General features: G+C 38.7%; 1 pseudogene; it reads right to left on the reverse strand.

Annotated features, from left to right (window-relative positions):
• LOC105300639 overlaps positions 1–18,101 on the reverse strand; it is a 504,401-nt pseudogene extending 486,300 nt beyond the window's left edge.
• Positions 18,102–18,136: the final 35 nt, after the last annotated feature.

Here is an 18,136-nt window from a genome sequence, read left to right on the forward strand (position 1 = left end):
AAAGAAATTTTCCTCCTCTCGGATTTGAGTGATGTTCATACCTTAAGTAAAAAAATGTTAATATTACTCAACTATTGATAAATACATATCCTGGCAAAATCTGCTTCTAGCTGTTGAAGCTAATTGCTTTTTTTTTTTGGACTGGCTTTTGCAGAGCATTCATGGTATTTTTAGCTATGTTTTCTATTTGTATCATCAACATAGATTTAAAAAGAGGTCATTGCTTTAATAATCAACCAAATCTCAATAATTAGCCACCTACTTCAACAAAAATATATTTCACCTGCAGTATATAGAATTGAGACTTTCTAAACGGTGCTTGCAAGGCCCACCAAGCTGTCCTGTGCTGCAATCAGTAGCATAAACTTGACTCTCAGTAACCCCATGTTCCACATGTACATGTAATCTCTGCAGATGGTTTCCTAATCACTGGAGTTCAGAGAGTGCTTTCAACTGTGAAGAAATTCATATTACTTCTGGTAATACGAACTTCCTACAGTAAAGAAAAAAATCACTTCCAGGAGTGGTTCCATGTTATCATTAATTCAACAAATGGGTATTGAGTGCTACTTTGTAGTACAGGTATCGAAGATAGGGTAAGAATAAACACAGACTCTGTCTTCAAAGAGCTGAATCCAGTTTATAGACTAGTCAAGATAATCAAATATTATAATACACTGATAAATCTTATAATCAAGAAGAAGAAAGATATTATATGAGCCCAGCAAAAGCATTTAGATGGAGGATAAAGAGAGAGTGTTTGAATCACATACATCCTGGGATTGTTTAGGAAAATGCTTCCAGAGTGAAAGGCACTTGAACCAAATTTAAAGATTAAGGGATTTCAGCTAGGGTAAATGGAATTCCAAGCCCAAAGAACATAATCAGCAACTGTCCTTAGAAAATTGTATCAAAACAGCAAATGGCAGGTAGGTTGGTGTGACTGAATGACAGTGTGCATGTGGAGGTGTGGTGAGCAGCAGAGCTAGACAGATCTGCCAAAGCTGGATTCCAAAAGCCACTTGCTCTAACAAATAGATGCTGTGAATTATTCGCTGTTATTCTGTGATGCTCACATATCCCCTCAGTTAATGATAAATAAGTATATACAAAGAACATAATTAGAAAACCACTGCACTGGGTGAGAAATGACAGGGAGAAGTTCAAGGTCCACCCATTAAATGTTTTATATGCTAAGGAGATTGCATTGCATGTTACATACGAAAAGGGAGTTTCCACAGGAGAATTACATGATTAAATTTAGAAAAACATATCTGGTTGTAGTATAAAAGATAACCAGGATCTAATCATAACAAATCAGCTAGGAGACTGTGACTTTCTTAACTCTAAGAGGAAAACTAGAGACTGAACTCGGCAATAGTTTGGGATACAGAGAAGAATCAGGATTCTAGAGACAGTTATAAGGTAGAATTGGTAGAATATTTTTATTAACTGGATATAAAGGAGAAAGAAAAGGCAAAGAGACAAGGATGAATCCTGTTTCTAGTTTAGGAACCGTGAATGATGGTGACACTATTAACTAAAACAGGGAGCATTATAGAAATTATCACTTTCACAAGGGAAAATACACTAGGAACAGATGTCCTATAGAAAGCTGGAAAATTTATCTATAATTCAGGAATAAGAAGTCACCTAGAGGTACAGATTTGAGAATTAGCACTGCATAATGAAGTCATGGTAGGAACTAAGCATATTGAGGAGGCAAACACATACCACCATGCTCAGCTCTGTGCTCAGGGAAGGTACCACAAAGCTATTAGAGTGCTCTTTCTTGCTAAGCCCAAATGTGACTTCAGAAACCCTTTCTACATTGCTCTCCCTGCAGCCACTACCAATCAACCAAAGCTGACACCTGAATTACACCCATTTGTCTTTCTGATGAACAGCAAGAGAAGACAAACAAGGACTAGACTCTGAAGAACAGGTTCTCGAACATCTTACAAATCACCAGCTTCATTTGTGTGTGTGCTGGTGTGAGTATGGACATGACTCTGGTATAAGAGTATTGTGAATTCATTTTAAACTAAAACATACAGCATGTCCACATTCATAGTCTTAGCTAACCTTCTTTCTCATTCTGACTTATACGAGAGCCTCATAACTGCTTTGCTATCTAACTCTTGCTGCTCCATAATCCAGCCTCTACAATGCAGCCACAGTAATATTTCCAAAGCAGAGATATGATGGTATCACCCCCATTCTCACCCTTGCTATTAAAACCCCTCTGTAGCATCTCATCACTTTTAAAATAGAGACCAAGATTTGTCACGTCTACAAATGTCATAGGGTTTAACCCCCGATTCTCCAGCCTATTTTGTACTACGTACACCTCCCACCAACCCCACCCCGCTCACACTGCCCCATTTTCTGCACTGCTGCCCTTCACTACAGGATTCTGAAGATGTTGCCAGCCATCCCTGATGACTCTTGCCATTCATCCTTACCTAGCTAACTCCTATTCATCTTTTAGGTCTCAGCTTTAATGCTATTTCCACAGAAAGCTTTTCATGAATGCCCAGATGTCATCACAGCACTGTGTTACTGCATAACACTTACCAATGTTGTAATTTTATATGTGTCCATGTGCTCTGCTGTTTCAATACCTGTCTCTCCTAAGTGACACTAAGCTCCATGAGTTCAGGAAAAAAAGAGGTTTTTTTCTTTTCCCAATACCTAGCATCGTGCCTGGTACATAGTAGGCACTCAATAAATATTTATTTAATTTGGTTGGCTTTGGTAATCTGAATTTTGATAATATATTTTTATTCCTGGAAAATATGACTAATAAAATATTTAATAAAATACTAAGAGTTTACTTTCATTTTAAAATGAATATGGTTAAAAAGACAAGAAATAACACTTGGCAAATAGTATGACATATATTTCGACAGCCATTTTAATTTCATCAGAATTATTCCATCATTTCCCAGAAAACTTGCAAAGTATTATCGAATAAATAGTCACATCACTTCCTGAAATTACATACATCTTAAAATCACACTGACTCCAAAAATAAGAAAATGAGAAATTTTTTCTCCTCTTTTATTGGATTTGCAGGCTGCTTTTCAAAAATATCCCAATCCTTACTGTCCTCAGCACTGCCTCAAGAATCAGGAGAAATCACATTTTCATTTAGTTGAGCCTAGCTGTGTGGAACACCTCTTATTTCCCACCTCTAAGTATTCTTTCTCTATAATATGTTTTAAATAAAGGCCACAAAGCTACTCTGGCAGCTTAAATGAAGCAATGACATCTATAAAATACCATTTGTTCCATTTCTTCCTTTACTTGTTCTTGAAATGAAAGAGGGCCACTGTGGAAAAGGAGGAACTCTCACAGTAATGCATGACTGGGAGCATCCTCTTAGATAATGAATAGTACACAGTACTAGCCTTCTCATGCATTGCTGACCCAACCCAACATAAAAATGATAATGGTGTCCCATAAAATGAAAGCATTACGTAAATAGTCTTTTAGCACCCAAAACTAAAGTAAAACACAAGTTTCACTCAGGTGCTGTTTCTTGAGTAGTTACAAGTGACAACTCTTAGATGTGAATTGTGCTTTAGGCAAAGCTGTGGAACACACACACACACACACACACACACCCCATATATCACCCAAAGTACCTTAGCACTTTTTTTTTTTTACAATCACATATATTTTTACCCCTACTTCCTCAGGACTTGTGATTCGCCCTGGTTACATAGACCATATCTGCTTCTCCTGAAGAAAAAAGAAATAGCCTCAGTCAGGACGGCCTACCTGGACTTGACTTTCTTGGCATATCCTTCAGATGTGGACCCCTTTAGCCAAAACAGCTACTATTGTTTATCTGATAAACTAATTTGTACTGAAATACAAGTTACTAGATTATTTGTTTTCCATATTATGTAAATTTAAAAATTATTTGGGGGAGCCAGAAATTATAGTGCCTTTATCTAAGGGATCACTGGCAGGAATCTGGGGGAGAGAAAAGTGACTGAAGAAATCAGCTCAGGAGTTGGCTATCCATCTATCCTATCCACTTATATGCATTCACCTTTACAAATAGCTACTAAGGAGAAAACAACAGATGGCAGATAAGAATAAATCCTACCTGCTAAAATTCCATTCAATTCAGTAATTTAATGGATATAGTCCCTGGATATGGTCCCTACTTCTAAGAACCTTATAGTCTGGGGTGCTCAGCTATGTGTCAGTCTCCAAGTCAAAGGCTCTCTAAACTGCATACACTAGAATATAAACTCCGTGAGGGCAAGGACCTCTTTGGCAACTATAAACTCAGTGTCTTGCATTGAGCTCAACAAATATTTGGTGAATGAATAAACACTAGTAGTATGCTCTTGCAAATAACAAAATCTTTCTTAGCTCATTTCCCCTTCTACAAAATAATATCACAATGTTCACTTCATTGTCATTATGTAGGTTAAATTAGATGGCATATGCATAAGTTCCTAACAAGTCATTAGGAAATAATAAGTGCCTCTTTTTTCTTTGATTAAGTAGACTGTAATAATTGTAATGACAAAAAAACAAAGGATGTAACAGAGGGAGAATACAGTGAGCCTTTACGCACTAATAACAAAGAAGGATTCCTTTGGCACAGACAGCTTGCAACACATAACTGGACCCTATATACCAGTACATACACTAGGATAGGAAAACGGAGTGCAAGAGCTGACTTGGAACAATTTACTTTGACAGCACTAGGAATTAACTACACTCTCACTCTATAGCTAACCAAGGAAGTGGTAAGAAAGTAAAAGACATGGTCTTAAATTAACTCCAGATATCCCACAATAATCACAATCTGGTGATTTGGCATCACATGTGATAACAATATTGCTGAGGATCTAAAACATTCTGTTTTGTCCCCAGCTCTCACAATGCTAACAAGTCATTAATCAGTTCTGTGCCCTGGTTATCATTAAAGTGGTTCTAACCAAATAAAGAGTGATTTAAGACTAGTAATTGTGAAACATGGAAAGAGAAATGAATTTAAAAATATTCTCTAGGGTTTTGCCTAACTTTGAAATATGCCTCCATTTCTACCATACGCCATAAGTATTCCTCTCCAATAAAGATCCAAACAAGTAAGAATTCATTTTCGAGTCAATTTAATAGTTACTGAATATATTTTTATATTAGGTACTGTGTCAGACATTAAATCATGTTATTTTGCTTGTCATTATCTTGCATAATCTAGTCCTTCGTGCAACATCCTACTATCCAATATACAAATATTTTTTTAATTGTTACTTCAATAGGAGTAAAAAAAAATTTTACTGAGTTATTACCTTCTTTCAGCCGGTCCCCCTAAGGAATGTCTAAAATACTGAGCTAAAGCTTAGTGGTAGAGTCAATGACTTTGGGAGAGACTTTTCTCCCAAATGACAGAACATATTTCATGGGAAGAACAAACTTCATTAGCACCAGAGATTAAACTTGTGATTAGTAGTTGAGCCCATGAAATTTGTGACAATGAAACATGTTGCTAGTTCTCATCTTAAAAAGGAATATTTTTTTTAGCACAGTACCTACTGTTTGACCTTTTAGTCTTCCCTCCAGTTCTTTAATTATGAATATGGTCCAGGAACCATAAGTTCTCTATTCTAGTTCTGACTTCACTACTTACTAGCATATACCTTTGGGTCAAAATTTTGGAAAGAATATGGTATACAAATTATTATTATCTGGTTCATCATAAAATATATCCATTTGATCAGTCAACATGCATTAATTAAGCACCTATTATGTCCAAGAACTAGAATAATACAAAGATGAATAAGATAAGATCATATAAGAGAGGCAGACTGAAAACAATTGTTCTACAGCATTCAAAGTGTGACCATTGCAGAAAAAAAATAGAATGTAAATACAGAGAGATCATGAGGGTCAGGAAATTGTAATCACAGAAGTAGTGACAGCTGTGCTGAAGAATCAACTGAATGTTTTTCAGACAAACACAGGTGATAAGGAAACTTATTTGAATCAGCAAGAAAAATATTTCAAAGATATAGATTAAGATAAGCAAACTAAATTTGGGAACAGTGAGCAATCTGTCCCCAGTAGGTGGAGCTAGGACAGACAGGAGAAGTAACTGGAAAAGTGGATTAAGTCCAAATCATGAATGTCCTTTATTAATTCATAAACAAATATTTATTAGGTACTTAACTATGTTAGAAATCATCCTAGGTAGTATAGGCACCTCAGTAAACATGGCAGACAAAATCCCTGCCCTAGATTCTAGTGTATGCCGGGCTAAGGAGTTTGGACCTTAGTCTAAGAGCAACAGAATTAAGCAGGAAAGGTAGTACAAGCAGAGTTGGAAAGGTAGTACAAGCAGATTTAGAAAGGTAATTCTCTGACAGTGTGAAAAATGGACATGTAACAGAAGAAACTAGACATAGTAAGATCAGTCAAAAGATAACTTCAATAGACCAGATGAGTCCTGCTTCTGCTATATCTTCAAAGATATATGGTCATATACATATTTTCACTAAGAATTTGTAGAGAATATTTATTCTAAAATATTATTATTACTTGACAAAGTGAGTTCTCACAAAAGACATGAGTTTATTCTCAAACCATAACAAATTTCTACACTAAGAACATATTTTTGTTGGATCCACATCATGTTGTACCGCTAGCTACTCTCAGTCATCCTGACTCATTTCCTGAACTTTCAGTTACTCCAAGAGAACCTCATTTCATCCAAAAGATTTGAGGCTGGACCAAACAGACTAAAGCCACCTATAAGGGCCCAGTGAATTCTCAATTTCAAGAGGACTTCCAAAAGAATAGATGAGCCAAGACTCCTGAAAGCTAGAAAAAAAGAACTAAACTGGTTTTCTTCCTTTAATCCGTCCTTCCTAAGATAACTAGGACCTTCAGGATCTATGATCTTCCAAACTCTACTATCTACTTCGTATACATCTCAGAGTCTCAAGAATGGCCTAAAGCCTTGAAATTCATGTGAGAGGGCCCTGGAAATTTATCCTTTTTTAAATGGAATGTCACACGTTTTACATCTAAACAAGCAAAGGAATAAGGCAAATCATATGTAATTAGAACCATTTTAAAGATGAAGAAATGAAAACCAAGAGAGAGCAAGACTTTGACCCAAAGATATGTGCTAGTAAAGTCAGAACTAGAATCCAGAACTTCTGACTCCTGGACCACATTCTTTGCTTCACTTCCATGCTATCTCTTTAGCCATTAATTATTGTCTCTCTATTGTGCCTACACAGCTGCATGTCAATTCTCTGCTCTCTCAAGGTTAATAAATAACCTCTTTTATGTTAACCTAGACTTCATGAAGTAATCATCCTCAGTTTCCAAAGCTCAGACAAAGCCATTTATGTTAACCACTAAAGAAATTGTCTTCTTTTCTTTAATGATTCCCTTCATCTTCCTCTCCAACCTCCTTGGAGTTGCAGAAAAGTTGAGCTTTAGTCAACCCGCATTGACCCCAGTAGAATTCAGGCTATTTTTAGATCAAGACTGACATATTCAGGCAGCAAAAAGAGCCAGTGAGACGCCAAACTCAGTATCCACCCTGGAAATGAACAAAAATGGGAAGCAAGCTAGCTGGTTCACTGTCCCTTCAGATTTATAATAAATTATCTGAAAGAACTTAGTAAATTAGCAATGACTCCATGCCAGGAATGCTTTGCCTTAGCCAATCCTGGAGCTTACTCTGCTAAACCTAGGCCACCTGAGGTTTTTCAACAATATTACTTTCACATGAAGTCCACACAACTCAGACACTACTGCCAAGAACAAGGCCTAGAGAGCACATTGGCAAGCTTGGTGTTAGTGTACTATGCAGTCACATGAGGCAAAAGGCAGCATGTGAAAGGAAAAATCTCCCACGTAGAAGTCAGAAAATCTAGATTCCTTACCACTTATGAGCCACATGACATTGAGAAATTCACTAGGAAGATCTTATGACCCCAGCTATGGAGTGTGTGACCTTCCCTGTCAGCCCCTTCAGAGACTGCTTCCACCTCAGCCACAGAAAACCCCTTTGCCCAAAGTCACACCCTGCCTGCGGTAGCCTTCACACAGTGACTGATCCATGTATAAAGGACTGGAGATTCTGGACCAATAGGAGACATCTCTGACAGGCCTGTTCAGTTCCAGAGCGCCCCATAAGGCCAGTAGAGGCTGCCGGGCTAGGCTTTCATCACAGCTGGACTCCTATCCTCCCCAACACTGCTCTTCCACCCATCTTCCACAGGTCTGACCTCAGGGAAACTTCCTAATGCACACCCTCAACAATAAACACTGTCTCAGAGTCGGCATCCTGGAGAACCGAACCCCAATAAATCAATGTCACTGATGTTACTTGTGAATTCCAAAATGACACCTCAAATAGAAATCCTCTAAAAACCAAGTCTCTTTATTTAGGTTAAAAAATCTTCACAAACCATGCAAATTCACTCCAGTGCTAAGATCCCTGCTAAGCTCCTGAAGGTCAAAAATACAAATAATAATAAAATATAGCTTGCTGCTTACATTTCCTCACAACTGAATGGGAGCAAACCTAGATGCAATCACGGAGTCAGAAAAGCGTTTCTTCCCCCTTAGCAGCTTTACCTTTCTCTTCAGTCCCATCAGATGTGTCCTATACTACCTTCAGTGCCTAAGGCCTTCCTGCTTTCTAACTCCTTCTTTCATAACAATGAGAAAGTAAAATTATACCAAAGGCCTACACCTGTCTCAGACATATTATCAAAATTATGTCTGTTAGTTAACTGAGTATTCTAGTGGGTTCTATGATAGCAATCCTTTCAAAACTGAAAGGCTTATTCCTGAGTGGCTATAAATGTTGCCAGCACAGAGTCTTCAGCTCTCAGCCCTCTCCTCTGGAAATTGACTTCGGCTGAAGACAGGGCATGATCCATGAACACAACCCCACGATTTACTAGAATAATACAAAGATGAATAAGATAAGATCATATAAGAGAGGCAGACTGAAAACAATTGTTCTACAGCATTCAAAGTGTGACCATTGCAGAAAAAAATAGAATGTAAATACAGAGAGATCATGAGGGTCAGGAAATTGTAATCACAGAAGTAGTGACAGCTGTGCTGAAGAATCAACTGAATGTTTTTCAGACAAACACAGGTGATAAGGAAACTTATTTGAATCAGCAAGAAAAATATTTCAAAGACATAGATTGAGATAAGCAAACTAAATTTGGGAACAGTGAGCAATCTGTCCCCAGTAGGTGGAGCTAGGACAGACAGGAGAAGTAACTGGAAAAGTGGATTAAGTCCAAATCATGAATGTCCTTTATTAATTCATAAACAAATATTTATTAGGTACTTAACTATGTTAGAAATCATCCTAGGTAGTATAGGCACCTCAGTAAACATGGCAGACAAAATCCCTGCCCTAGATTCTAGTGTATGCCGGGCTAAGGAGTTTGGACCTTAGTCTAAGAGCAACAGAATTAAGCAGGAAAGGTAGTACAAGCAGAGTTGGAAAGGTAGTACAAGCAGATTTAGAAAGGTAATTCTCTGACAGTGTGAAAAATGGACATGTAACAGAAGAAACTAGACATAGTAAGATCAGTCAAAAGATAACTTCAATAGACCAGATGAGTCCTGCTTCTGCTATATCTTCAAAGATATATGGTCATATACATATTTTCACTAAGAATTTGTAGAGAATATTTATTCTAAAATATTATTATTACTTGACAAAGTGAGTTCTCACAAAAGACATGAGTTTATTCTCAAACCATAACAAATTTCTACACTAAGAACATATTTTTGTTGGATCCACATCATGTTGTACCGCTAGCTACTCTCAGTCATCCTGACTCATTTCCTGAACTTTCAGTTACTCCAAGAGAACCTCATTTCATCCAAAAGATTTGAGGCTGGACCAAACAGACTAAAGCCACCTATAAGGGCCCAGTGAATTCTCAATTTCAAGAGGACTTCCAAAAGAATAGATGAGCCAAGACTCCTGAAAGCTAGAAAAAAAGAACTAAACTGGTTTTCTTCCTTTAATCCGTCCTTCCTAAGATAACTAGGACCTTCAGGATCTATGATCTTCCAAACTCTACTATCTACTTCGTATACATCTCAGAGTCTCAAGAATGGCCTAAAGCCTTGAAATTCATGTGAGAGGGCCCTGGAAATTTATCCTTTTTTAAATGGAATGTCACACGTTTTACATCTAAACAAGCAAAGGAATAAGGCAAATCATATGTAATTAGAACCATTTTAAAGATGAAGAAATGAAAACCAAGAGAGAGCAAGACTTTGACCCAAAGATATGTGCTAGTAAAGTCAGAACTAGAATCCAGAACTTCTGACTCCTGGACCACATTCTTTGCTTCACTTCCATGCTATCTCTTTAGCCATTAATTATTGTCTCTCTATTGTGCCTACACAGCTGCATGTCAATTCTCTGCTCTCTCAAGGTTAATAAATAACCTCTTTTATGTTAACCTAGACTTCATGAAGTAATCATCCTCAGTTTCCAAAGCTCAGACAAAGCCATTTATGTTAACCACTAAAGAAATTGTCTTCTTTTCTTTAATGATTCCCTTCATCTTCCTCTCCAACCTCCTTGGAGTTGCAGAAAAGTTGAGCTTTAGTCAACCCGCATTGACCCCAGTAGAATTCAGGCTATTTTTAGATCAAGACTGACATATTCAGGCAGCAAAAAGAGCCAGTGAGACGCCAAACTCAGTATCCACCCTGGAAATGAACAAAAATGGGAAGCAAGCTAGCTGGTTCACTGTCCCTTCAGATTTATAATAAATTATCTGAAAGAACTTAGTAAATTAGCAATGACTCCATGCCAGGAATGCTTTGCCTTAGCCAATCCTGGAGCTTACTCTGCTAAACCTAGGCCACCTGAGGTTTTTCAACAATATTACTTTCACATGAAGTCCACACAACTCAGACACTACTGCCAAGAACAAGGCCTAGAGAGCACATTGGCAAGCTTGGTGCTAGTGTACTATGCAGTCACATGAGGCAAAAGGCAGCATGTGAAAGGAAAAATCTCCCACGTAGAAGTCAGAAAATCTAGATTCCTTACCACTTATGAGCCACATGACATTGAGAAATTCACTAGGAAGATCTTATGACCCCAGCTATGGAGTGTGTGACCTTCCCTGTCAACCCCTTCAGAGACTGCTTCCACCTCAGCCACAGAAAACCCCTTTGCCCAAAGTCACACCCTGCCTGCGGTAGCCTTCACACAGTGACTGATCCATGTATAAAGGACTGGAGATTCTGGACCAATAGGAGACATCTCGGACAGGCCTGTTCAGTTCCAGAGCGCCCCATAAGGCCAGTAGAGGCTGCCGGGCTAGGCTTTCATCACAGCTGGACTCCTATCCTCCCCAACACTGCTCTTCCACCCATCTTCCACAGGTCTGACCTCAGGGAAACTTCCTAATGCACACCCTTAACAATAAATACTGTCTCAGAGTCGGCATCCTGGAGAACCGAACCCCAATAAATCAATGTCACTGATGTTACTTGTGAATTCCAAAATGACACCTCAAATAGAAATCCTCTAAAAACCAAGTCTCTTTATTTAGGTTAAAAAATCTTCACAAACCATGCAAATTCACTCCAGTGCTAAGATCCCTGCTAAGCTCCTGAAGGTCAAAAATACAAATAATAATAAAATATAGCTTGCTGCTTACATTTCCTCACAACTGAATGGGAGCAAACCTAGATGCAATCACGGAGTCAGAAAAGCGTTTCTTCCCCCTTAGCAGCTTTACCTTTCTCTTCAGTCCCATCAGATGTGTCCTATACTACCTTCAGTGCCTAAGGCCTTCCTGCTTTCTAACTCCTTCTTTCATAACAATGAGAAAGTAAAATTATACCAAAGGCCTACACCTGTCTCAGACATATTATCAAAATTATGTCTGTTAGTTGACTGAGTATTCTAGTGGGTTCTATGATAGCAATCCTTTCAAAACTGAAAGGCTTATTCCTGAGTGGCTATAAATGTTGCCAGCACAGAGTCTTCAGCTCTCAGCCCTCTCCTCTGGAAATTGACTTCGGCTGAAGACAGGGCATGATCCATGAACACAACCCCACGATTTTAATGGCTCTCTCATCCCAACTCAGGACAACTCGAAGGGCCACGCCACCTTCTGAGCTCCCTGTGAAGTTAGCTGAGTCCCTGCATCACAGCCCGATTTCTCCCCCTGCCCAATATTTCTTCTTTTCCTTCCCCCAAAAATGTTGGCTCCAAAAATACTTTCTAGAAAGATTCCTATATATTAATCTCAGTTTATCTCCCCAAGCTCTGGCTCTAGACTAGTCCCAGAGTCTGCTTCAGTTGGTTTCATTCAGTAGTCTTCTAAAACAACAGAAACAAGGATAAGATTTTGATGTTTGACAAGCAACGAGAGCCCCATCACTAGTTGTAGATCCCAAATAACTCCAGGTCCTCCATACCCACCTGCTCACGTGCCCAACATAAACCAGAAGGAGCCAGAAGAATTGAATAAAACTGGATTCCAAGAAAACTGGATCAAGGTGGACAATGCAATTGTTACTTTCACCGGTGGTGAATTGGGATGATGTACTAGTGGAAAGAAATAGCAGCTGCGATGTAACTGGACTTAGAGAATTTGAGGCAATAGAAATTCTAAGAAAAATAGAATTAAATGATAGTTTCTGAGGACAATTTTTTCTCTAGAGAAAAAGGTAATGAAAATCTGATGGTTATAAATGATGAATTAACAACTAAATATGAAATAAAGTTTGAGAGCTCATAGCTCCTAATTTCAAAACTTATTACAAGGCCAGAGTGAAAAATACAGAGTAGTACTAACATAAAGAAAAACATATATATCAGTGGAGTCCAGAAATAAGCCCATACATTTATAGACAATTGGTTTTTGACAATGGTGCCAAATCCATTCAATAGAGAAAGAATAGTATCTTCAGCAAGCGATGCTGGGACATCGGATATGCATAGGCAAAAGAAGAAATTTAAACCCCTACTTCACATCACACACAGAAACTTAACATAAAATGGATGAAATACTTAAATTTAAGAGCTATAACTATTAACTCTTAGAAGAAAATATAGATCAAATATTCATGACCTTAGATTTGGCAACGATTTCTTAAATATGAGGTATTGATACATGCTACAACATGGATAAACCTTAAAAACATTAGCCTGAGTGAAAGGAACCAGACACAAAAGGCCACATATTATATGAAAACATTTGTATGAAATGCCTCAAACAGACAAATCTATAAAGACACAAAGTAGGTTAGTGCTTTCCAGAAGCTGGAAGGAGAAGGGAATGAGGAGTAACTGTTAATGGGCTCAGGGTTTCTTTCTGGGGTGATGGAAACATTCTGGAATTACATTGTGGTGATCGCTGTACAACTGCGAGTACAATAAAACCACAGAACTGTACGCTTTAAAAGGGTGGATTTTATGATATGTGAATTATATCTCAGTTTTTAAAAATCTAAGGTTTGGGGGGAAATAAATAAATAGCTAGGTGTGAAAGCCAGAGAGTCTCCTTGGCATCACTTAAAGATAATCTTGAATCTTATAGCTGAAGGGTAGAGAAAGCTGGGGAATAGGCCCAGTACTTAGCAGAGTCCCAAAGAAAATTAAATTCTCAATCTAAGCAAATCTGCTATGCCAAGGTCAAGGCCATCATTGGTAAAGAATGGCCCCCTAAGATATGGGATGGAAGTCATCTAGGTCGATGCATTATAAATCCAGAATCTGCAGATTCCTCTGAGCCCTCCAAGCTTGCAGAAGTGGCCCGATTAAGGAACAAATGTTTCCTCTTTGATGAAAAACAATGTGAAGGCTTCTCTCCTGCAAGAAAACAAGTGGCCCTGCTCCAGGATCTCGCTCCACTTTCCCTAGCTATAAAGTCAGTACCTAGGGTTCAGTCACAACATTATCCATCAGGAATAGCGAGGCCTACACTAAAGGAGGAAAGAAACTATATCCCGAAGGAACTTCAGGACCTAGCCTACATGTACTGACAGGAGTCAGGAGAATAAACATGAGAATCTCAGGGAGTAGGGCCAGAACATATGGGAGTCTTTGTCAATATTAATATTAATTTGTTTAGAATACAGGAGTTAATATACTGGCAGTACCCTTGCACATGGTGTTAAAATGCTGCTAGGATGGTTCTCAGAAGCTTATAGAAAGTGATGGCCCATATTTGGTGAAGTAGGCTTGTCAGTATTTCATAGCAGACAATGAAAGAAGGAATCACATGGCACAGAGAAAGTGAAAACGTTACAAGAGGCAAACTGTAAGTCAGAAAACTCACCACGAAACTATTCTCCACGGAAGAAACCAAGTGTTTCTCCATTTATCAAAGAAATAAAATATGTGTTGGTGAGTATCACATCCCTGGGACAGAAAAAGAAATTGGTTCATTCCTAAAGACCTTCAGGGGTGATGGTCCATTTAATTCAGCAGTCCAGTTCCTACAAATGCCAGAGATAAATTAAAAGTCAACAAACTCAAACAAATAGTAGCCCTGATTGCAACTGCTATGTCAGATAGAATATCTGCTAGGGCATATTAACAAGCTTCAGGTACATGGTATGCAACCATGGATGTGGTGACTGTGTTCTTTTCATGTTCATCTGCAAGGAGAATCAGAAGAAGTTCTCATTCACACAGAATGAACAAAAGTATTCATTTACTGCCTTGTCCAGAGCTAGATGGAAATGATACATCCAGAATTGGGCACGACCAGGGCCAGTGGATACATTATTTGTACCCCAGATCCTCCTATCATTTACCACTGTTTACTGAAACTTCAGTTGACCATATGGCTGTATATAAGATTGTCCTTTATGACCACTGATGGCAGAATAAAACTTGAACTTGATTCACATGTGGTCAGCTCACTATGTGGGAGCAAGTAAAAAAATACTAGATTGCAGCTGCACAACAAAATAATCTTAAAAAACAGAAGTGAAAAGGAATCCTCTCAATGAGCAAGAGCTGCAGGCAGCGAGCCTGGTCATATATTTTGTGTGGAAAAAGAAGTGGGCAGTGACAAATGGCTTAGCCAATTGGTAAAATGACTGAAAGCAGAAAAAAATGAAGGATTAGGGACCAGGAGGTCAGAAGGAAAGACATGTAAATTTACTTATGGGAATGAGCATAAAATATAAATATATTTGCATTTTATGTAATGCCCTCCAAAAATCATCTGACATAGAAGAGATCATTCAATAACCAAGTAGAGAGAATTAGTCAATGAGCTCATGTCATCTAGCCTCTATCACCAGCCCAGTACTGAATTATGGGTGGATTATGAGTGAACCATGAATAAGGTAGCCATGGCAGCAGAGATGAAGACAATTAAGGTCTCAGTGAAATACCTCCCACTCCCCAAGACTGACTTACGCACTATGCTACAGGATGTGCAACCCTCCACCAATACTGAACCCCATTCCTCAAAGAAACCAACCAGGCATTTGATGTCAAGTTGACTACACTGAACTCCTTCCACTTTGGAAGGAGCAGTGATTCATCTTGACTGGAATAGACACATAATATAAGAATGGGTTTGACGTTTCTGTCTATAGGGCATCAGCCGGTACGACTATCTGAAGATTTTCAGAGTATTTGATCCCCATTTGATCCCACATAACTTGCCACAGATTTAAGAGGCCTGTTTTATAGCAAAGTGGGTGGCAGTGGAATCTACCATATCACTTAGAAGATTCCAGCCTAATAAAGTAACCAAACAGGCTATAAAAGTCACAGCTGAGCTTCCAGTTTAGACATAATAAACTGCAAGGATGATATACTATCCATGAGGACATGTACCTTCCAAATCAAAGACCAATAAATATATGGTGCTGTGTCTCCAAAAGGAAGAACCCATGGGTCTGGGAACCAAAGGATCGAAGCAGGAATTTCTCCACTTACCCTCACTTCCAGGGACCCTCTTAATGGAATTTGCACTTCCTATCCTTGCAATTTTGGTTTCTGTCAGGGTCCTAGATTTCAAAAGAGACCCAGAAATTTTTAAAGCAAAGTGCTTTAAAAAGCATTTTGAGGTCCTTTTGCCAAGGAAGCAGTACATAAGAGGAGTAATCGTCATCCTGTCAAGAACTGACCCTGATCTCTGGAGAAGATAAGACAGAAAGGAATATTTGGCACCCAGGCTGTTGCAGGAAGCGACACCCGACAGAGGAATTTGGACACTCAGACAACTTTGTTAGAGGAAGGAGAGTTTATTAGGCCAGAGGAGTGCTTGAGGCTCTAGACAGCACAAAAGGCATGAGCTCCTTCCAGTTAGATTTCTTACAGCTTATATACCCCTGCAGTGTCCATGCAAGGGACGGTGATTCCTTTGTCTGAGGGTTTATGAACACTTCCTGACTCAGGATGGAAGAGGGAGTTTCAGGTGGGGGCTGCAAGGGGGAAGGAATTTCTGGACCACTAGTACTATCTATTTACAGATCATTTCTCTTGTAGGTGTGGCAAGTTTCCAGAAAGCCATTTAAAGATCGATAGGGTGTGGTTAATCTACAACCTACTGAGTTGGTCATTTCTACAAGCCCTTTCCTTTGCATTTTTCAGATGCCTCCTCTCTGAAGGTGATCCATTTGAGAATCTGAGCATTCTTCGCCCAAATTTGAAGGTAAGTTGGTAAGTGCAGCAGCTACAGAATGAAAAGGGCATGGTGACCAGGACTCAAATATTTCAGAGATGAAGGTCTGGATACCTCATAAGATAAGCCACCCAGACCAGAAGAAATGCAAGCTGAGGGGGAGAGGAACACATAATGGATAAAGAAGAAGGAGTTTATTACTATCACTTGCCACTAAAGCTCAGTTCAGTAATAGGGACCACGGTTTATCCCACTTACTTTTCTCTTATAAGGTTTCCCCATAGAAAGCAGTCCAACAGACTCCTGTAGGTCCCACTCCCAGAAGTGATATGAAAAAGTGGACTGCAGTAGCAGAAGGAGTAAGCTGAAGTGGATACTGTGATGTGGAGTCCAGTCCATTTAGGACTGAAGATTTACTTTGCCTGTTCCAGATATGTTGTCAACGGCCCTCAGCTGTCGTCATGCCTTTCTGGAAATTGCCCTCAGCTAAAGAAAGCCTCCTTGCCCAAGGTCACATCCCCTTACTAGAGGCTGCTTGTATCAATATAGATCAACACAGGGTCATAGCAGTCTGGTCCCCTCACCTCAGTGCAGGACATCCCTATAAGACACCCACCCCGTGGGGTTAGCGGGAGCTTTGCTGAGATCACATCATAGCCTACCAGCTCTTTTTGCCCAGTCCAGCTTCCTTCTCTTCCCACACAAATGTTGATCTTGAGAGCACTCCCCTCAATAAACTTCCATCTTGAAATTTCTGTCTCAGAGTTTGGTCTCTGGGAAACCTGACCTGCAACATTTATAATTATACCATAATGGAAATAAATTTCAGACGACACTGAATTTTAAGCTTCTAACCTATAAATTAATGTTCTTTCAGCTCATCTCATAATTCTGCTAACTTGTCTTTTAATCATCCTTGATTAACATTATCGAACATCCCAAAGAAAGTTCAAGAACTTTTACTACATTTTTCAAGTCTCCAAAAGCCTACTCATACTACTTTTAGTCTCAATAAATGACCTTACTTCACTGAAACCAAGGCTAAACATTATTTTCCGTAGATTCCTTCCTCCCACTTCTGAATTTCTTTGTGTGCTTATACATACTTTTTTCTTTTCTTCCTTTCTCAGATAATAAAGTGTATCTTTCCATACAAGATTAATTCTTACTACTTCATTCTTTACCCTATGGTTTCCTGACTTCTCCAAAACAATATTTCATCAAAGTCTTTAATCGCTCCATCTGAAAGCTTCCTTCCTTTGAGTTTATTAATATCCAAAACATTATTCCATCAAAGTCTTTAATCTCTCCATACAAAATTTTCTTTCATTTTAGTCTATAAATACCATTGCTTATTTAAAAAACAAAAACAAAAAACAAAACCTTGAGGTCTACTTTTTCCTTAACAGGCCATCATATTTCTCTTCTATTCTTTACCAACAAACAAGGTAGAGAAATGTGTAACCACTGTATCTACTCCATTTTGC

This window comes from Pteropus vampyrus, unplaced genomic scaffold, assembly GCF_000151845.1.
Source record: "Pteropus vampyrus isolate Shadow unplaced genomic scaffold, Pvam_2.0 Scaffold216, whole genome shotgun sequence".
Lineage (NCBI taxonomy): Eukaryota > Metazoa > Chordata > Mammalia > Chiroptera > Pteropodidae > Pteropus > Pteropus vampyrus.